Source organism: Dasypus novemcinctus, chromosome 4 (assembly GCF_030445035.2).
Source record: "Dasypus novemcinctus isolate mDasNov1 chromosome 4, mDasNov1.1.hap2, whole genome shotgun sequence".
Classification (NCBI taxonomy): domain Eukaryota; kingdom Metazoa; phylum Chordata; class Mammalia; order Cingulata; family Dasypodidae; genus Dasypus; species Dasypus novemcinctus.
In genome coordinates, this window is record NC_080676.1 from 154,688,716 (window position 1) to 154,710,898 (window position 22,183).

General features: G+C 47.4%; 1 long non-coding RNA gene across 1 annotated transcript in view; it reads left to right on the forward strand.

Moving 5' to 3' along the window:
- LOC131278301 (uncharacterized) overlaps positions 1 to 20,628 on the forward strand; it is a 33,336-nt gene extending 12,708 nt beyond the window's left edge. Inside the window, exon 3 of the long non-coding RNA XR_009185626.2 lies at positions 14,439 to 20,628. This is a non-coding gene — a long non-coding RNA (uncharacterized lncRNA). The remainder of the gene's footprint in view (positions 1 to 14,438) is intronic.
- Positions 20,629 to 22,183: the final 1,555 nt, after the last annotated feature.

Below are 22,183 nucleotides of genomic sequence, written 5' to 3' on the forward strand. Positions count from 1 at the left end.
GGCCTCATACATCAACATCCACCAACACCTTGCATTGTTGTGAGATGTCTGTTACAAATTATGAAAGAATATTGTCAAAATCTTACTACTAATCATAGTCCTTATCTTGCATTTGGTGTGTTTTTCCCTCAACCCACCCTATTATTATTTTTTAAATATATGTTTTTTATGACAGAAGTTGTAAACTTATAGAACAGTTTGGCAGAACAACACCCCTCCATCAACACACCACACTGTGGTGGAACATTTTCTACAGATAAGATAATATCATCTGATTATTACCATGTCCATAGTGGACGTTTGACCCACATTTTCCATCCTGCCTCTTTATCAACACAGTACATCTTTTGCATAGATGCAAGAATATTATATTTTTACTGCTAACCACAGTCCATAGGTCACTCCAGCTGTATTTTTCCCATGCTTCTCCACATTCCCCACACCTTGCTCTTGCATCTGTACCATCAGCCACAATTCTCATCCATCTCTTGGTTTACTGTGCTATTAATTTCCTATATTCTCTAGCATTCTGTCAATTGGCATTTACATACCTAAACTACCATTTTCAGCCTCATCCCCATTTATAAGCTAGCTGTTACTCACTATGTGTTACTATTCACTCTACACATTTCCACACTTTTACAGTAAATCTAATTAAAACTTCTAGATACATTAAACATCAGTAGTCCTTCTCAGTCTTCCTCTTATCTCCTTTAAGAATCCATGACCTACCACCAAGTCTTGAAGATATTTTCCTACAATTTCTTCCAGAAGTTTTATGGTTCTTGTTTTTGATTTTAAGTTTTTGATCCATTTTTGAGTTAATTTTTGGATAAGGCGTGAGATAGGGTCCTCTTTCCTTCTTTTGGGAAGAATACCCAGTTCTTTCATCACCATTTGTTGAATGGACTGTTCTGCCTGAGCTGGGTGGGTTTGACAGGCTAGTCAAAAATTACTTGACCATACATGTAAGGGCCTGTTTCTGAACCATCAATTTGGTTCCATTGGTCTATGTGTCTGGCTTTATGCCAGTACCATGCTGTTTTTACCACAATAGCTAGGTAATATGAATTAAAGTCTGGAGATGAGGGTTCGCATTTCCTTTTTATGATGTTTTTGGCTATTCCAAATAAACCCTTCCAAATAAACCTGAGGATCGTGTTTTCAATTTTTTTTTTAATGCTGGTGGAATTTTTATCAGGATTGCATTGAAATCTGTATATCAATTTGCGTAGCATTGACATCTTAGTGATATTTAGTCTTCCAATCGATGAGCATGTTTTTCCAGTTATTTAGGCCTTTTTTGATTTCTTTTAACAATTGAGTTGCAGTTTTCTGAATACAAGGGCTTTACATAGTTGGTTAAGTTTTTCCTATTTGAGTTTTATCTGTCATATTTTATTTTCACCACTCTTTTGACATTTTTAGTTACTTTTACTGATATAATCTTCATTTCTAGACTCTCTCCCAAGCCTCTCTCTACTGTCTTTTCTTTTTAGGCTCTAGCACACCCTTTTGTATCCTGAAAACCCAGTCTCTTGCTTAGAAATTCTCTCAGTTTCTGTTTATCTGTGAATATCCTAATCTTGCCCTCATTTTTGAAAGACAGTCTTGCTGGATATAAGATTCTTGGCTGGAAGTTTTTCTCTTGTAGTATCTTAAATATATCAGACCACTGTTTTCTTGCCTCCATTGCTTCTGGTGAGAAATCAGCACTTAATCTTACTGGTATCCCCTATAGATTATACACTGCTTTTCTCTTGCTGTTCTCAGAATTCTCTTTGTCTTTGGCATTTAACATTCTGATGAGTATGTGTCTCAGAATTGGTCTATTTGGATTTTTTCAGATGGTAGTATGTTGTGCTTCTTGGACATGGATATTTATGTCCTTCAATAGGGTTCGGAAATTTTCTACCATTATTTCTTCAAATATTTCTTCTGCCCCTTTTCCCTTCTCTTCTCTTTCTGGAACACCCATGAAACACATGTTTGCATGCCTTTTGCTGTCATTTAGTTCCCTGAGACCTTGTTCAATTTTTCCATTTTTTTCTTCATCTCTTCTTTTGTATTTTCACTTTCAGAGGCCATTTCTTCAAGCTCACCAATCCTTTCTTCTGCCTCCTCAAATCTGGTATTATATGATTCCAATGTTTTTTTAATTTCATTGATTGTACCTTTCACCATAAAATCTGCTATTTTTCTGTGTATGCTTTCAAATTCTTTTTTGTGCTCATCCAGTGTCTTCTTAATATCCTTAATCTCTTTAGTCATCTCATTGAATTTATTAAGGAGATTTGTTTGAACATCTATGATTAGTTGTCTCAACTTTTATGTCATCTGGTGGCTTATCTTATTCCATTAACTGGGCCATAGCTTCCTGTTTCTTGGTGTGGATTGTAAATTTTTGTTGGTGTCTTGGCATCTGCCTTACTAGAGTATTTATTCTGGGTGCAGTTTTTCTCATTAGTTTAGGGCTTCCTGCTCTTTTACCCTTGCTGGTTATGCAGTAGGAGCCAGGGTTGTAATTAGTGCTAAAGCTGTGGAGGCTCAAACTGCCCTCATTGTGCCAGGGACCAGTGAAGTTTCTCCCAACTTTCTCCTTTGCCAGGGGTAGGGACAGTCACAGCTGTGTGGAATAATCCAAGTCATGGCAGGTTTAGACTGTATTGCCCAGAGACACTGATGAAGCTTTCACACCCCTTTTCCCCCTGCCTGGGGCCGGGATGGAGCTGCAGGTATGGGCAGCAATCTATGCAGTGCCAGTCCCAGATGACCACAGTTGCCCTGGTAGACATCCAATTTTCAGTCTGTGCCAGCCAAAGGTACCTGCAGTTACCTGGATAGGCTGGTGCAGGGCCTGCCAGCCTCCTCCCTGCCAGAGATGGGGCTGAAGCCTAGGCTAGGGCTGCAGACCAATCTGGTAAAAGATACCGGTTCCTACCTCCGTCACTGTGATTTTTGGTCCTGGCTTCCCCTCTGGCTGGGGGTGGAACCAAAATGGTGGCCACTGGCCTTTTTCTGACTTGGGCTGATTCACACCCTAGCTGTTCCCAGGGTTATATCTTAGCCACTGAGTCTACCAATCAGTAGCCAAAATCGGCAGCCAGCTGTCTCCTCCTCCCCTGTTTTTGGGAAATGGAGCTTCCAATTCCAGCCATAGAATAGCTCCTGGGGTGGCTCACTAGAGTAGGATAATCTCTGGCCTCCACAGCTTGGCTGGTAATTTTCTGGAGAGGCTGGCGCAGGTCCCCACAGTTTCCTCCGTGCTGGAGGTGGTGCTGGGGCTTAGGCTAGAGCTGCAATCTGACCTGGATGGAAAGAAACCGGTCCCCATCAGCACTGGGATTTTCAGTCCACCTTGCTTCCCCTCGTGCCAGGCGCAGAGTTAAGATGATGGCTACTGGCCTCTTTCTGACTTGTACAGACTCAAACTTTAGCTATTCTTAGGATTGTACTGTAGCCCACTGAATTTACTCATCAGTAGCTGAAATTGGTGCCCAACCGTCTCTTCCTCCTGTTTTTGGGAAGTAGAGCTTCCAATTCCACGGAACAGCTCCTGAGGTGGCTTGTGCCTCCAGTGGAGGATGAACACCTGTCTCTGGGGCATGGAGCACTCTACTTAGGAGTCTTCTCTGCAGATGGGTAGTCTCATCCTTCCATTCCTTCAAGGATGTGTCAGGATGCTCTTCTGGTCTCCTGGAGCCCTCAAAAAGGTGTTTCAGCTAGCTCCAGAGAACTCTGGGTGTTTACTAACTGCCCTGTAGCAGGAGCCTACTCTAGGAGCCCCTTACTTTGCCACCATCTTGCTGGTTGTCTATTGCTGGTTTCTGATGAGTAAGTAGTACGTTATTTTTTTGCAAAAAGAAAAGCAGAAACTATGAAAACATAGAAAATTGTTACTAAAATGTGTGGCTCATTAAATAAAGCTAATTAAATAATTAAGTAAAACTACTTTGTGTGTCTGAAATTAACACACAAAGTAGTTAGAATATTATCAGCTCTGAGATAAACATCGTAAAATTAAGGATATGTGCACACGTTATAAACAGACATGATAATCAATTTAACAAATGGTTTGGCAGGGGCACTGACCTGTCAGAAAGACTCCAGTCCAGGAGCCTGGCTTCGGTCATACCTGTGTTAACCCTTTAGTTTCTGAGAGGTCTGGGAGGTTCTGAAGAGGAACTGGGTGCCTGGGACAGCAGAAAGGCACCTTAGGGGAAGTTCCTAATTACTATTCATTGTACAATATTTCACTCTTTTATCATCTCTTGTGGCCATACTGGTATGTACTGGAGGATATCTGCTCCAACTCTGCATGCTGGTTGGTAATAATATTTTTTTTTGTTTCTTCTCTTTTCTTATTATGGTAAAAAATATATAACAAAAAATTTGCCATTTTAACCAGGACCCTGGCTCTTTCCCCTTCTCTGCTCTGCCCTCTCTGGCATGGATCTCAGCCTCCAGCTATTTCAAGATGGCGGCTGGAATTCGAGAGTCAGGTTGGGACACAAGATCCTGAATGAGGCAGATGCTCTCTTCCTGTGGGTTTCTTTCAGAAGAGAGGACTTTCCTATGCCCACCTCATTGGACCTCAAACTGTAGGCTTCCATTGGTGTCTGGTGAGATCACTGTGTCTTAAGCTCACACTGAGGAAATCACAGGCCCTTACAAATGGAGGACTCTTGGGCCCTTCCGGTCTCTCCTGGAAGCCCTGCCTGGAGCCCACAGCTGCGTGGGAGCAGGGTGGATAGCTGAACAAAACGGGGCTTCTTTTCCAAAGCAAGATGGGGATGATAAACCAGTGGCGACCAAGGGCGCCAACTACAAATACCATTCATGGAGTTGCTACCATATTCCAGGACTTGACCCACGATGTTTCTACTACCTTCAACCCTCCAGACTCGGTGAGGTTGTATCATTACTTCATTTTACAGGGGAGTAAACGGCGCTTAGACGTCAAGATGTTTTACAATTGCTAAACAAACTTTTTTTCTAAAAGACCGTGGTAATAGACGTGGTCAATGGGCAGCTCAGGGATATACTGTCCCAGGCGGTGAGGTGGAGTCTAGCCAGGTGCAGCGTGATAGCCTCCTTGCTTTTCAGCACGTCTCCTTTATGAGACGTCGGTGGCTCCTTGGATATAACCTCTTCCCAGCATGCGCTGCGCCTCCACCAGCAAATCACCACTAGCAAAGGCAGGCCAGCTCCTAATAATGAGAAATCTTTCCGGGCACCATTAGGAATTATATTGGAGGACAAGGTCAGGCACAAACCTTTTAAAATTTATATGCCTTTCTACCTCCAGTCCAGCTCACTCAGGGCCACCCAACAAATGATGCCCTGGAGCCTTAGCATGCAATTAAAAGTGAAGCAATGCTTAATCAAATCATGCCACTTGAAGTGAGTTGGGCTGGAATGAAAAGGCTGTATGGCAATGCCCGCAATGGAAATTTACTAGGCCAAAGCTGACACCGAAAAACCCCAGGTTGTTTTGAAATAGATACGTTCGTGTTCTGTAAAGTTCTGAGATTCGATCCCAAATATTTTAAAACCTTCCCATCAATGAAGATCTCTTTAGGAGAGCATGAGCGTGTGCAGCCCGCCCCTGAAGGCTCTTACTGTGTGCCTGGGAGAAACAGAAACCCACAGTAGCCAATCCAGGCGCCCCAAATATCTCTTAAAACTGACTGAGACTCATGAACCCTTCTGCTGTCCATTGAGACTGCTCTTATTTAAAAAGAGTTTATTTATATTTTTCCCCCTCAAAAATGTCATGACTAACTTTCCATTCATTATCAAAACGTTTCTTTGCCACTAATTTCCCTTCTAGGTTAAAATAAACAAAGCAGAGCAAACGCTGCTGGCTTTGCATCTAGGATGCACTCTGCTGTAAACACAGGAAAATTGTCTGAACGAATCGCCAAGAGCCCTCCCACGAGGGTTTCCGGTGCAATTTCTTTCTGCTTATTAACTCCATTTGACGTGGGGGGGGGGGGGGCAAACCGAGACTACAGAGCGTGGGGCAAAGGGGAGATGACCACAGTGCCTGCGTGATCCAAGAGTCTCCTTCTTCAAGCCCCAGCTGCACTTTCCCGGGCCCGGCCCCCCATTGTGGCTGAGTGTGTGGAGTTGGGTGTCCTGGGCTCTGGGGCCGGCTGCTGTGTGACAGAGGAAGTCATTTCACCTCTCTGGGCCTCGGCTTCCTGAACCCTTAAAGGAATCATAGGATCATAGGAGCTCTAATCCCGCCCCCCCCCCCCCCCCCCCCACTGCACAGAGATTCTAGGATTTGAATCTAGCAATGTCTAAATGAAAAAAAAAAGAAGGTTGTTGGAATTCTTGATTAAACAATAACAGCTTAGTTTTTAGGACTCGGGAATATGCAATGAAGGGCTTTTTATGTGTGAGTAAAACATTTCATTTTCAGAAGGCAGAATGCAAGAAAAGTAGGTCAGAAACCAACTCGCCCAGGGTTTCCTTTCCTATAGCCCAGCTGGGTACGTGCCCTGAGCCCCCAGAACGTAACCTGCAAGTGGAAGGTCAGAAAAGAGGTCTCCTCTGCCCTGAGCCATGTCCATTTCGTGACCTGGTCTGTGTGACCTCCTGGGGGATTCTGGGATATCAGGGCAGGTGACCAGAAGTCCTTTTTGCATAAGACTCCCCTCCCTCCCTGGAGAATTGCTGAGGGGACTGGAGGAGGGTGTGGGGATGACTCTCCTGACATAAAAAGGAAGAAAAATCTTGGGAGAGACTCAGTTTAAAGTAAGTCAGAGTGAAGCAGATTTGGCTCAACTGATAGAGCATCTGCCTGCCACATGCCAGGTCCAGGGTTCAAACCCAGGGCTTCCTGACCCATGTGGTGAGCTGGCCCATGCGCAGTGCTGATGCACGCAAGGAGTGCCGTGCCACGCAGGGGTGTCCTCCACATAAGGAAGCCCCATGCGCAAGGAGTGCACCCTGTAAGGGAGCCGCCCAGAGCAAAGAAAGTGCAGACTGCCCAGGAGTGGCACTGCACACGTGGAGAGCTGACACAGCAAGATGATGCAACAAAAAAAGAGACACAGATTCCCAGTGCCGCTGAGAAGAATGCAAGCAGACACAGAAGAACACACAGCGAATGGACACAAAGAACAGACACCGGGGGGGGGGGGGGGGGGGGAGGAAGGAGAAATAAATAAAAAATAAATCTTTGAAAAAAAAGATAAAAAAGAAGTCAGAGATAAAATGCTGACTTGTCCCATGGGAGCAAGCAAGAGATAGATGTGGCGATGCCTAACAGCCTTTAAGGGTCCTGGGCTAGTCTCCTGAGGGCATGTTCCACGTTCCTAAATGGAAGGGATGGGTTTTAGTTTGCTAAAGACTGCCAGTGCAAAAATACCAGAAATGGGTTGGCTTTTATAATGGGAATTTATTACGGTAAAACCTTACAGTTCTGAGGCTGTGAAAACATCCAATCAAGGCATCATCACCAAAGGTCAGCTGCTGGCAGATCTGGGACTCCAGCCATGTGGCAAGGCACAATGGCGGCTGGTCTCTCTGTCTCTCTCTCTCCTCCAGACTCACTTTCTCCCCAAGCTCAACTGTGGGTGATCAGGCATATGGCTCATCAATTCCCAGGCTAGGTCTCTTGAACTTTGGACTGCTCTGCTGCGTCCAGCCTCCAACCTCTCTCTCAGCCCCTTGGGGTTTCTCTCTCTTTCTGTGGCCATAGGTGGTCCTGGAGTCTTCTCACCCATGGCAGGGTCAAATGGCAGCTCTCTTTCTCTGTGTGTCTCTGCATGTTTCTCCCATTTATAAAGGACTCCAGCAAGAAGGCTGAGACCCTCCCTGGGTCACGCCTCACTGAAGTCTTCTTATCAAAGGCCCCCACCTGAATTTATCCAATGAAAGTTCCCACACTCACAGGAAAGGATTAGCTCCAAGAACATGATCTGTGGGAGTCACAAAAGCTTCAAACTGACATAGGATGTGTGGTGGAAAGAGGCAACACTGTTGGGAGAAGATATGACCCTTCAAGCCTGGCCAGAAAGGGGCATCATCTTGCTGGGAAGACTGCCCTGTCTGGAGCATTCTTGGAGGTGGCAGTGGCAGTGTGGCCAGGCTTCCTGTTAGGTCCTGCCCTGGAATAGGGGGAAAGGGCAGAGGAGTAAACTCTAACTACACAAGACCTAGAACTCCTTGGGAACAGGAGACAGGGGGACTTGAGGAACTGAAGGCTTGGATTTCCAGTACCTGATGGGAGCTGGGAATCAAATGACACTGGTGGCTATCATAGCTGTCCCCTAAATCAAGAGGCTTAAGGAAATAAGGATGGTGCTTGCAGCACTCTAAAAACCACCTCTTAATCATGACTGCTAAGTCAGGTCAGAAGAGAGAGGCCTAACCACTGTGCTATTTCAAGGAAAATGAGAAAAATGAGGATGCTTTGGTGTTTCCTTCCATAAATCTAAATTTATCTAATTTACAAGACTGTATTCTATTTTGAGGTTATTTTTCTCCAGTTTTGGTGCTTGAAATGTCTTTTCTTTTATGAAATGGTGGCAATAGATGGTAGGTTGCTAAAAAACTCTCCTTATTTGAAAGAATAAAAAGTTGGCAAATCTACCTGGTCCCTGTAGCCAGTTCTGCTATTTGTCTCTCAGTTTCCCCTTCTCCCATAGTTGCGGTCACCCCTCGGGCTGAAGTGTGGTTTGCTGGCCTGGTGGGGGAGCAGCCGCGGCAGGCCAAGTCGCTGCCCCCATAATAGGGTGGCTGGTCGGACTCACCACCACCCCTGAAGGGAGCTCGGCATGGGCGCAGAGTGCCCTCGGGTCTCCCCTTCTCGGCAGCCATGCTTCCGTGGCCGCCCCTCCTCCCAGATAGCGCCACACAATGCCTTTTTTCTCCCTGCGCAGGCGCAGGGCGGAAAATTCCAGTCTGCCCTTTTCCCCTCCCCTGACAGCAGCAACAGCCAGGCGTGGGCGGAAAAATCCAGTCTGCCCTTTTCCCTCCCCCCGACAGCAGCAACAGCCGGGCGTGGGCGGGAAACTCAAGTCTGCCCTCCACCCCAGCAAGAGCAGCCACCAATCCCTAAACCCTGCCCCTTCCCCCAGCAACAGCGACAGCCAATCCCTAACCACCACCCCTCCCCCGTCCAGTACCGCCCACTGACCTTTCGCCGGCAACCAATCAGAACAGGGCGTGGCTTCGACCAATCAGCCTTCCCCAGCCCCTATAAAACTGTTGCCTCTCCCTCAATAAAGTGGACTTGCGTGTTTACCTTGTCTCCGCGGTAGTTCTTCTGCCGTGCGCCCTCCAGTCCTGAGAACCCCCGACAAGGGCCTGGCCTCCCTTGTCCCCAGTTCGTCGCCTGCTTCTCTGGGCGACCCCTTCGTCGCCTGCTTCGCCGGGCGACCCCGTCAGCCGAACCGCGCAACCCCTGTGAGACCGACCCCTCGTCTGCTGCCGGACCGACCCCTCGTCCCAAGTGGGACCGACCCCTCGTCCAGAGCTGGACCGACCCCTCGTCCGCAGCCAGACCCCACCTCTACCGACCGAGCAAGCCACCGCACATAGTCATAGTTGTTTCAAGGGGCATGTGGCCATCCAGCATAAAGCTTACGTGTTCCGGTCTTTCTTGGAGCTACGTGTGGCCATTTCTCCAAGATCTGGTCAATGAGATGCATGTGGAAGTGCTGCAGGCAACACCTGGGTCCCATCCTTAAAGGGAAGGGGCTAGCCTCTCCCTGCCACTTTCCCTCTTCCTGCAGTCTGGATTGTAGACATGGTAGGGAGTTACCTTGGTCCATGCAGATGAAGGCAATACCCTTCATCTGAGCAGAGCAACAAGACAGAAGGAGCCTGGTTCCCAAGGTGATGGCACGATTATATCAGCCCAGGACACTTGTTTAACATGAGAGAGAAATCAGCCATGGATACTTCAGGCAGTTGGAGGTAAAGTGGGCCAGCATTTATTGGATATTTTCAGTGACAGGAATAGGTGATGTTATCCAGGAATAGAGGGTAGAGAGAGAAAAGAAGAAGGCCTAGAATAGAGCCTCAAAGATGGCAACATGGCATAGTTATGTAGAGGAGGAAGAAACATAGGCGACTGAGGATGGGAAGAAACAGGAAACAGGGAAACGGACTTTGGCCCAGTGGTTAGGGCGTCCATCTACCACATGGGAGGTCCGCGGTTCAAGCCCCGGGCCTCCTTGACCCGTGTGGAGCTGGCCCATGCGCAGTGCTGATGCGCGCAAGGAGTGCCGTGTCACACAGGGGTGTCCCCATGTAGGGGAGCCCCACGCGCAAGGAGTGCGCCCTGTAAGGAAGCCGCCCAGCGTGAAAGAAAGAGCAGCCTGCCCAGGAATGGCGCCGCCCACACTTCCCGTGCCGCTGACGACAACAGAAGCGGACAAAGAAACAAGACGCAGCAATAAGACACAGAAAACAGACAACCGGGGGAGGGGAGGGGAATTAAATAAATAAAAAATAAATCTTTAAAAAAAAAAAAAAAGAAACAGGAAACAAAGGTGGTGTGACAGAGCCAGTGGGTGAGTGCATGTCAGGGTGAGGACATCTCTGGGGTGGCCAACCAGCGCCAGTGATACTGAGAGGTCAAGGGAGACGTGGACCGAATGGGGCCATTTTGTTTAAAATGGAGGTAATTGGAGACCTTACCAAGAACTGTTTCATTGAAGGGGTGGGGTAGAGAATGGGATGAGGAGTGAGTGAGAAGTGAAAAGCAATTTTTTCAAGATGTGTGACCATGAAGAAAAGGGTAAGAGAAGACAGGAGCTGGAGGGAGGTGGGGAAGTCCCACTCCCAACTCACAGGGTAGAGAGCACCAGAAGTAAACAGCTTCCATTTGAGGGGCCTGCAAGTTGCCGTGGTTCTCAAGGACTTATTAGGCTATTTACATCTGAATCTTTGGGGAAAGTGCCCATCACACAGGGCCGTGCTGTCACACAGGGCCTTGCAGTCATACATGTCCTCGTGCTCGAAGGCCCCACCCTTGGTTTAATGCTCTGAGGTTGCTATCTTGAAATCCTTAGTCATTTTTGAACAAAAGCTTTGCCTTTTCATTTTGTAGTAGGCTCTGCAAATTCCATGGGCAGGCCTGCCTGAGCAGTAGAATCTTCTTTGTAAATCTCTTTGGGGAATCTTTATGTATAGCCAGTGTTGAGACTCACAAAGTTCAGGCAACGAGTTGGAAGGAACACTCAAAGAAATGACTGAGAGTACAGGGAATTTGCCAGTTACAAGCAAGAGGTTAGGAAAAAGTGTGGGACAATGTGAGGGGCAGGCTGGAGGGGCTCAGAGGCTCCCACTCTAGGTTTACACTTAGGAAGCAGGAGTTCGAATGGTGAATGCACCACAGTGGTTCCTCAGAGACGGATGAGTGCTTGGGCCTAATAGAACTGTGCCGTGGTTCGGTGTGTGGGCCTGGGAATTCCTTCCCTTGAAGGAATTCCTTCTGGAGAGTGCAGGAGTCCAGGGTGTGCTGGGGCAATGAATAGAAGAGCAGGACTTTCTAGGGCTGGGTGGTCTGCTCACCCCCTGTTCACTCTGGCGAAGGAGGGATCCGCCCCCCCCCCCAATACTACAAGATGGCCATCCGCAAGAACCCAACTCAGGACAGATGACACTGATGCAGTTGGTTGGTCACAGATACTCACAGCCTGGGGGAGGACACTGCATGCCACGCAGGCCCCGGGAGACTGTGCTTGGGAGTAGAGTGAACCTGCAGGGGCTGTGGAAGGCAGGCTGTGTAGTGACAAGAGGATGGGGTGCCCTCTGACTCTTGCAGGAGGATGCAATTGGCTTGTGTGGATAATTCTGCAGGCTGGCAGGGATCTGCATCCTGTTAGGTTGAGAACTGGGTGGGGAACAGCTAGTCCAGCTGATGGAGGAACTAGCCCAGTGGGGAGCCTTTTCCACTGGGTGGGGGCATATCTGGGGAAAGCAGGGGAACTCATGGCTAAGCATTTGAGGCCCCCGGAGGCTCAAAGATGTCAATGGGGCAGTTGAAAATTTAGGTCTTATAATGATGTGGCCACCAGTGTTAGCAAATTGAGCACAGCCACTTTGGGCTGGGGCTCAGTGTGACTGCTCAGTCCCTGGATTGGATGGTTGGGAAGGTCTGCAGGGCTCCCCCAAGCTGAGGGTCTCATGGTGTTTGACTGAAGGTCTAGAATTGAGAGCTGTCCATCACCTAGATGGAACATGGAGTGATGCCAGCTTCAAGTTTTGAGCACTTGGAAAGCTCAGAGACCCTTACTAGGGATATGGCATGTCCATGAGAACCTTGTTTTCCTCTGGGACACTGAAAGGATGTGAGAAGTGCCCGAGAAACCAAGACACAGCTCTGAGAAGAGGGGGCTCCCAAGAGGAATGAGCCACAGACAAGGCGCCATGGAGTCCCTTGTCAATTAGAGGCTGGTGGTTTTTCTAAAGCATGAGAGATAAGAGGTGGTGAAATCTTCCTTCAGCTCAAGTCCTTTAGTATAAATATTTCTTTCCACATCACCCCAGACAGGGCTGGGCCTGGAGAAGAAGCCAGGTATACAGGTCCCGTTGCTCTACCTCCAGAGGCTCCTTTGTCCTAGTCTGGCCCTGAATGTGTGGGGCTGAACCTGCAGCATCTGAGGCTTCTGTGGTCCCCCCAGGAAGGACGTCTCCTTGAGGACAAAGGAGATGCCATCCAAGGGAAGCCTCATCTATTGTGCTGTTGGCAATGGTCAGGGGAGCAGCAGACACGGGTACCATCCCTGCCCCCACCCCCTCCGAACTCAAATACAGCTGCATGGCAGGGAGAAGTTGGAGAAGGTTGTCCAACCCAGGACACTGAGCCAGGGAAAGTCTAAGGCCTGCTGTTTTAGGAGCAGCTGGGCAGAAAGGCGGCCAGTCTTCCGGTACATTCTTATGAGCCTCGCCCCTCCTGCTCGCATGGCCCAGGTAATCTGTTCTAAGAGCACTTGTGGTTCCTCTACGAGGTAAAGCCTGATTCAGCTCTGAGTGCACCTGGCACGCAGCTCTCTGTGCTCACAGGGCAAAGCCCACGCCACCTTCCTCCTATCCTGCTGGTTCCTCAGCAGGATCAGGCAGCCACTCGGGGAAGGCCTGGGGCATGTTGGAACAGTAGACATAACTTCCAGGGAACTCAGGCCACTTTGGACGTTCGTGCTCCACAGAAATGTGCTAAAATTGTAAGTTCCTCTTGGGTCACCAGCAAAAGCCTGCCTGTTCTGGAGTCTGACTCCCATATTTCAACTCCACCAGGGATAAAATGATCGGGACAGTCTGTCTTGCTGGTTGGTTGGGTGGGGACTTGGCACGTGGGATGCCCTTTGGCTGCCCATCCGTGTTACTCAAGTTTACTTAGGCCCCCGTTGGAGAGGATGGGCCCTTTCTCCACCACTGGGCAGGATGGGCCCTTCCTTCCTTGGCTGAGCAAAACTTTAGAACGCCACAAAGAAGCTTCTGCCTGCTCTTGACTTTAGGTTCACAGTGTCAATATATTTAAATATTCTGCGTCAAAGTGGCCGTATAAACTTGGAGGTTGTGCTTCTCATCCTGCTGATTCATTCCTGTATGCAAGAAGAAGGGTGGGGGTGGGGTTCACTGCTTACCCTCTGGGTGTCCTATGTGGGTATCACTGTGTCCCCCCCACCCCCATTTCTCACACATTCCTCTACTACCCCCAGTCCTATGAATATCCCACCCCCCTTCCTGAAAATTCCTCATTTCTCCTACATCCCTTGGCTAAGAACCTTCATCTAACCTCCTCCTTAATTTGGAACGTCCTGTTTTGATGGCTCTTTCTCACCCATTTCTGCTTTGGGGGAAGCTGGGGAGCTTCAGAATAAGAAGGTGGCAGAGGAGAGGAAGATGATCAAGGGATGTGGTTTCTGGAAGGGGGTTGACTACCTACAGCCCCCGTCTTCCTATCCTGTCAACCCTGGGTGCTTAAACTCCCGCACTTCAAGGGTTAATTCTGTGCTGGGATTTGTAGTGCCTATGGTGCCTAAGGTGCTCAAATAACGTGTCTCCTCAGAAACCTTGAATAATATTAAAAAGTCACCTCTGTTGCCCCTGTCCGAGTCTGTTTTTTTTCCCCTTCACTGCAACAGGTTGGCGGAAGCCATCCTGCCAAATTCTCTGCCTGCTGGAAATCTCTGTTACCCTGCAAAGTCCAGAACTGGCTCCTTCCTCTTCTTGTGCAGCAAACTGCACATCTGTTCATGTGGGAACTCCTCTCTGGCTCTGTGTTGCCATTTCTTACTCGGCATATTGGACTGCTCTTCCAGCACCTTTGTAGGAGCTGGGGCCTTTCCCTGGCCTGAGTTGATGGTTAAGTTCACGTGTCAACTCGGCTAGGTGATGGTGTCCAGTTGTTTGGTCAAGTAAGCTCTGGCCTGATACTGAGAGGGAATTTTTTTTTTTTTTTTTTTTAGGTACTGAAGCAGGGATTGAACCCAGGACCTCGTATGTGGGAAGCCAGTGCTCAACCACTGAGCTACACAGGTTCCTGTGAGGGAATTTTGAGGATGGATTTGCATCTAATCTACAGATAGTTGACTGCATCAAAGGCTGATTGCATCTACAATCAACAACAGAACTGCCTTTAACAATGAGGGGCTCCCCTCATAAGATCAGGTGGGGGTCTTTAAGCCAAAATTGAGGATTTCAGCCATCAGAAAGAAGAGTTCCTGTATCTACTTTAGCCAGCCAGCTTTTTCCGGGGAACTCAATTTTGCCTTCATTAGAGTTTCCAGCTTGGGGCCTGCCATATGGAATTTGGATTTGCCAATTCCCATGGTTGCATGAGCCAATTCCTATAATAAATCTCTTTATATTTACATATATGGGGCAAAAAATGTATTTGCACACTAACATATACATATCTTCTGTTGGTTCTGTTTCTCTGGAGAACACTGACTAATGGACTGACCACTTTGTTCCTTTGTCCCTAAAGGCATTTCCTGTCCACAATGTCTCTCATGTCAATGGCCTCTGTGTCTAGCTGATGACCAGACACAGGGGCTCCTGCACCTCCTATTTTAGGGGTGGCTGATGTGCTGCATCTGTCTGCAGTCCCTGCTTTTAATCAGTATTTCCAAAATCTTCCAATTGTGTGACCCCCTTAGTAAAAAGTTGGTGGGCACATACTCCCCAGAAAGTATGCACTATGTAGATTATAAAACATCCATAAAATTAAGCTTAAAAAGGAGGAACAGGATGAAATAAACAATATTTTAACTGTCCTTAATTGGGGTGGCTTTGTATTAACATTAGTTAATATCTCACTACATAAGACAGTTATAGATTTGAGGTTCATTGGTAACAATAGTGGCTAGAAATACCCATTTCAAGTAGATTTCTTGTTCATCATGAACAGTTTGGGGCCGACTTCTTGTCAGATGTGATCAACTCACTGGTGTGTTTATTTTGTAACAAAACTGAGGAAAATCTTGCTTGTATGGGGGCTGGGAGACATGTCAGCTCCACCTCTTCTTTTTCTCCCCAGGCTTGTATGGTCAGTATTATTTCCAATCAGTTTTTTCCCTAGTCATCCTAAAACTCCCTTTTTGATTTTTATGAGAATTGATTGGGTTACTATAAATCCACTTAACTGGGTGCTGGCAGTTTGCTCCTCAACACATGCTGTCCAGAAGAGGCCATGATTCTTAGGTGTGGGACTCCCTTAGCTCCTCAGGAGGCTTCAGATCCTGTGTGTGGGTGTGTTAGTCAACCAAAGTGGTGCTGATGCAAAATAACAGTAATCTGTTGGTGTTTATAAAGGGTATTTATTTGGGGTAGACGCTTACAGTTACCAGGTCATAAAGTGTAAGTTATTTCCCTCACCAAAGTCTATGGCAACGTGTTGGAGCAAGATGGCTGCCGACGTCTGCCAGGGTTCAGGCTTCCTCCTCTTCCCCTTAAGGCTCTGTGGTTCCAGCTTCTTCCAATATCAGCCGTAGGGTGGGATAAGTCTCTTCTCTCTCCCAGGGTTCATTCCTCTCTGGGCTCAGCTGCTCTGCTCCCTCCACAAGGCCAGCTGAATACTCTCCAGGGAATGGCTTCTCTCTCTTTCGGGGCCTCTGCCGTGTCTGTGGAGCTGTCTCTATTCCTCTGTGTCTTCTCCTGTGTGTTTACTTCCTGGCGCTTCAAATCTGCAACCTCCCTTCCCTGTGGCACAATTTCTCTGAGTCCCCACTCACCGAGGGACTCACCAAGGGGGCAGGGACTGGGGTGTGGGGAGATGTCTATGTACTTTTTCCCAGAGACCACTGCCTTGATAGAGCTTCCTTCCTCCCCTTCCCCCACCACCATTCACACCTGGGAGGCACCAGGGAAGGGTGAGAAGTCTTGGAGTTCTGCAGAAGATGAGTGTAGTGGACTCCAATATGAAGATGGGCCACCAGCCAGGTTTTCTCCCTTGTAGTAGGGAAGACATAGTTTTAAGTGAAGTCATAACTGCACTCAAAAGCAAGAAGGGGGAAACCAGTTTGGTGAGTCCTCAAAAAGTTAAATACAAATTGCTATGTGACCCAGCAAGTCCACTCTTAGGTTTACACCCAAGAGAAATGAAAACATATGTCCAAACAAAAACTTGTCCACAAATGTCCATAGCAGCATTATCCACAATAGTCTAATGACAGAAACAATCCAAATGTCCATCAGCAGAGGAATGGATAAACAATATGGGTGGACAAAGCAATATTATTCAGCCTCAAATGGAATGAAGTGCTGATACATGCGACAATATGGATGAACCTTGAAGAAGTGCTAAGTGAAAAAAGCCAGGCACAAAAAGGTAACATATCCGAGGAGTCCATTTATACAAGATATCCGGAATAGGTAAATCTATAGCCAGAGAAAGCAGACTGGTGGTTGCTGGGGACTTGGGAGAGGGGGTGATGGGGAGTGAAAACTAATGGGTCCAGGGTTTTGTGTTTGGGGTGATGAAAATGTTTTGGAATTAGAGAGAGAGGATGGTTGTGTGACACTGTGAATGTAATTAATGCCACTAAAATGGTCACCTTAAAATGGTTGTTTTATGTCATGTGAAAATAACCTGAATTAAAAAAAGACAAGAGGCCTTGAGGACTCCGTGACCAGAATGGCTTGCTGTAGTGTGCAGGCGTGTTCCGTGATGAGGAGTTGGGCTGAGAGGGAGCAGTCCCTGAAGAGGCAGCTGAACCAGTGCTACTCAGTGTAACAAAGACATTAAAATCAGCCTGGGCATCGTCCATGAAGCTGGACATGTGAAAACTCTAGCAACGCTATGGCTTCCTTTTTTAAAAAAATCACACGTCTTGTTTCTGTCTGCTGTTCAGAATCCAAGGGCAAAGTCGACGTATTAGTAACACCAATTTACAAGGCCCCTTCATATCTTCTCTGCCTCATGCCAAAACCTCAGAATCTTTATTTAAAGTTCCTCCTGTTTTCTTTGGAATGCAGTTAATTGACATGGAATGACTATAATCTCCGGTGGAGAAAAACATGCTTACTGGGTACATAGCTCCTTCTCAAAAGATCTGCAAAAAGAAGATTCTGTGCAGAGTCAGTGAATGCTAACCTCTGCTGGATTAGAAAATCTTGTCAAGGTTCAGATTCACAGCTTGAAATGTACATGGTTATTTATGCCACTTATTAACTATGTGGTGTGCTTGTGGCCGTCTCATTATGACTGCCTGGCAAACAGCAAGATGGGATGACTTTGAGACAAGAGTCCTCCCCCAGATGTTCTTCTTGCACACATCTGGAAGGTGGGGGTCAAAAGGACTGATTGCTTTGTCATGTGTTCTTTTTTGTTCTGCAACGTTCTCAAAGCTTTTGCCCCAAGAACGCCAGTCACTGGGCACTCCTGCTGCTTGAGTCCAGGAAGAGGCAGTGAGATCTTCTCTTGGAAAGCTGCAAAGCTGCTCCAAGTGCAACCGCTTGAATAGCCTTTGTTCCTAGGAGATTCTGAGGCACGCAGATGGCAGCTCAGGGTTTCTTAAGGTGGTTCAGAGAGCTGGCCCGGGTAGGGAATTGTAAAGAACTAAATCCTGCTTTTGAGAAATTGTTCTAATTTTTGACATTTAAAAAAATCCTGAGTTCTGATTCTCGAGTTTGTGCCTGCAGTACAAAGAGAAGGCTCTGGTCTAAAAGGCCTGGCCCCTCGGTGCAAACCTGGAATAAAAATTCACTCACATTCTGGGGGTTCCCATTATAATGTTCCCTCCACCTTCCCCACTCTGTGGATTTTTAGGCAGACATGGGTCCCGAAGGCCAGACTTGGTAAGAGTGGGGTAGCAGAAGAGAAGTGAAGAGTCTCAATTCTTGGTTCAGAGCAAGAGTCTTGGTTCTTGGCTCCACTGGACACTCAGCTCTAATGAGGTTATCAAGGGGAAACTAGATTCTGACATTTCCCAGAAGAATCAAAATGAAGAAGGGCAGTATGTTAGAAAAGAAATGCCTTACTGAGCTGCAAGATTCTGTGTAGAATCCATGCTGGCTGTTACCAGGGAAAAACTGCATCTCACATCCATGTGGTTTTACTAGCCATCTTTGCCCTTCTCCTCCCTGGCTTCACTGCAGCTCATCGCTGTATGGGAGGGAAAATGAAATTTACCCACATTTTGCCACTTCCTTGGAAAGTGACCTGTTCTGCTGCTGTTTCCCACTTTCATAACATCTTGAATTCTCACTTCCTTAAGCAAAGATGCCATTTGCCACAGACCTTTAATCTGTTGTTTTGAAGCTGGGTGGGAGTTTTAGCTGAGCTCCTTATACCAGTGACCCCCTATCTACCCAGGGGTCTCGGAGACTCCAGATGTGCCAGCCTTTTGCATTGTACCAGGCAGTGGCGTTTCTAAAATTACAAAAAAAAAGATGAGACAAACGTCAAGTGAATACTTATACAAATACCCCAAACTGATTTTTGACAAAGGTAAAAAAACAATTCAAGGGACGAAGAATAGCCTTTTCAACAGACGATGCTGGAGCAGTTGGTCATCCATAGGCAAAAAAAATGGAACCTTGACCCAAATTTTGCACTTTATATAAAAATTAACTCAAAATGGATCATTGACTTCAATGGAAAATGTAAAACTATAAAGCCTTTAGGAAAAAGCACAGAAGAAAATCTTCAGGAACTAGAGTTAGATGGAGAGTTCCTAGACTTGATAACAAAAGCATGATCCATAAAAAGGAAAATTGATATATTTGACCTCATTAAAGTAAAGCTTTTGCTCTATGGAAGACCCTGTGAAAATGATGAAGAAGGTGAGCTTCAGCCAGGAGAAAATATTTGCAAACCACATATCCAACAAAGGATTTGAATCCAAAATCTATAAAGAACTCTCCAAACTCAACAGTGAAAGAAACCACAAAACAACCAAGTCAAAAAATGGGCAAAAGGACATGAACAGATATTTCACTGAAGAAGACATAAGATAGCAAGTAAGCTTGTGAAATGAAATTCAGTCTCATTAGCTATTAGGAAAATGAAAATTGAGACCAGAATGAGGTATCACTACATACCTACTGAAATGGTTAAAAGTGAAAAACATCAATAACACCAAATGCTGGAGAGGATGTGGAGAAACTGAATCACAGTCACATTGCTGGTGGGAATGTACAATGGTGCAGCCACTCTGGAAAAGTGTTCAGTGGCTTCTTGCAAAACTGAACATACTCATTATTTGGCTCTGAAATTACCATCTTAGACATTTGTCCTGGTTTCTTAGGACTGCTGTGACAAATTACCACAAAAGTGGTGGCTTAAAACAACAGGAATTTATTCGCTCAGGGTTTCAGAGAGCAGAAGTCTGAAATCCAGGTGTGGCAGGAGGGGTCCCCTCAAGTCCCTGGGGGAGGCTCCTTCCAGGCCTTTCTGTCCGGTGGCTCCAGGGTCCCGTGGCTTGGGGCTGCCTCACTCCAGACTCTGCCTCCATCTTCACATGTCCTCCTCCCCTGTGTATGTGTCTCTTCTAAGGACACTTGTCACTGGATTTAGGGTCCACCCAGATAATCTAGGATGATGTCATCCTGAGATCCTTGACTTAATTACACTGGCAAAGACCCTTTTTCCAGGTAAGGTCACATTCATAGGTTCCAGGAGTTAGGACATGGACATAGGGCCACCATTCAAGCAATAGACAGGCACTATTGATCTATTTTTTGGATGGATCTCAGGAACATTATACTGAGTGTAGAAAGCCAATCTCCAAAATTTGATACTGTGTGATTCCCTTTATCTGAGGCTATTGAATTGAGAAAATTATAAACACAGAGAACCAATTAGTGGTGCCAGCCATTAGGGAAGGGGAGGGAAAGAGGAGGGTAACACAAAGTATCTTTGTGGTAAAACTGTGGTGCATTTGACCATGGAGGAAGTTACGTGTGTCTATACATATGACGCAACTGCATAGAACTAAATGCACACGCAAATGGGCCCATGTGGAACTGGTGAAACTGGGAGAAGAGTGGTGAGTTTTATCAATGCCAATTTCCTGGTTGTGATTTTGTACTATATTTATGCAAGATTTTTTTTATCATTGGAGGAAACTGGTTGAAGGGATCTGTCTGTATTATATCTTACGCCTGTGTGTGAATCTACAATTATCTCCAAATAAAAAGCTTTTTGGAAAACTATTTTAAAAATTAAGCAAATGCTGATGCTAAAGGCAGGGGCAGTGGCAGCAGGACTGGGCTTTTAGAGGACTCTGGACCCCAGATGATCTTGGAGTTTAGGGACATCAAGCCTTGGGTGGGAAGATGGAATTAATAACCACACTACCTTTATTGACAGCTTCTTCAGTTCAAGGTGCCTTGATGAACACTTTCCCCTGTAAGCTTCACAGCCAGCCTCTGAGGTGGACAGGAAAGGTCATGGGTATAAGATGATGGCACCTACCGTGTACAGAGCACACGTGCCAAGTGCCTGGGGTGGGGAAGGGGCGAGAGGCAGCGTCTCCACCCCCGCAGTGGCATCTGGGCATGCCTTTCCTTAGGGTAGGGGTGGGGAGTAGAAGGCTCCCTGGCAGGGTGGGAGGGTGGATGGGGGCGTTGGGGCTCCAACCCAGGCAAGCTGGATGGAGGTAGGGAAGAAAAGCTGAGGTCCAAGAAAGGGAGAATGGGGCAGAGTGGTGACAGGCGTTGGTGGCGATTCTCTTCCAGACATTGATTAGCACATCAGTGGGATGCTTCTGTGTAAAGAGAGGAAATGAAGGGAGAGGGGGAAGCAGAAAAGGAAGCCAGAAGCCGGGTCCAATAGGGACATTTTGAGGCACAAAAATGGAAAGGGGAGAACTTTGAAATCTGGGAGGGATCCAGTAATTAACCTCAAGGGCTGGCTGTCTTTGAAACTTCATCTCTAGGTGGAGAACGGCAGAGAAGGTAGTGGAAAGGATTTTTTCCCTGGTGCTGTTCTAGGGAGGGGTGCTCTGCTGACTTCCCACATTCACGACTTCTTAAACGATTTCTCCCTTTTCCCAGCAATTGTCTGGGGGGGGGGGGGGGGTCGGGGCGCGGGGCTGCCCGCTGCTGGCTTTGGCAGAGAAAGCGTCTCCCTCTTGTGGGCTCCTGGGGAACCACTGGTCCTCCCTGGCCAAAGAAAAGCGTGCGTGGGAAGGCCCCGGCGCTCTGGGGAGGAGGCTGCTCTGGGCAAGAGGCGCAGGCGGATTAGGAAGTGGAGCCCTTGCTTGGCCCTTTCTTGGCTAGTGTAGACCAAAAAGAACTCACAGGCCACCTGCAAATCGGGGGAAGTGGAGGAGAAGGAAGCCAAGCAGCTGCGGATGGGGCAGGGGGCCCGACTGCAGCCCCCTAGGGCTGCTGCCTTGGCCAAGGGAGCAAAAATATTTGGAAAGAGCCAGGCCAGGGGTGACTTGTCCTTCCCAGGCTTCCCCTTGTGGGCAGCCCACCACCGCCCACCCCATCCGAGGTGGCGGGGACACCCTCCCCCTTGCAAGCATGGCAGTCGGTTCCCATGGCTTCACGACCCTAATGATGCTTCTTTATGGGGGCAATGGTGACAATCCGAGAGAAGGCAATGCCATTAGAAATACCTGCGGGGAAGCGGATTTGGCTCAATTGATAGAGCGTCCGCCTACCACATGGGAGGTCCAGGGTTCAAACCCCGGGCCTCCTTGACCCGTGTGGAGCTGGCCCATGCGCAGTGCTGATGCACACAAGGAGTGCCCTGCCACAC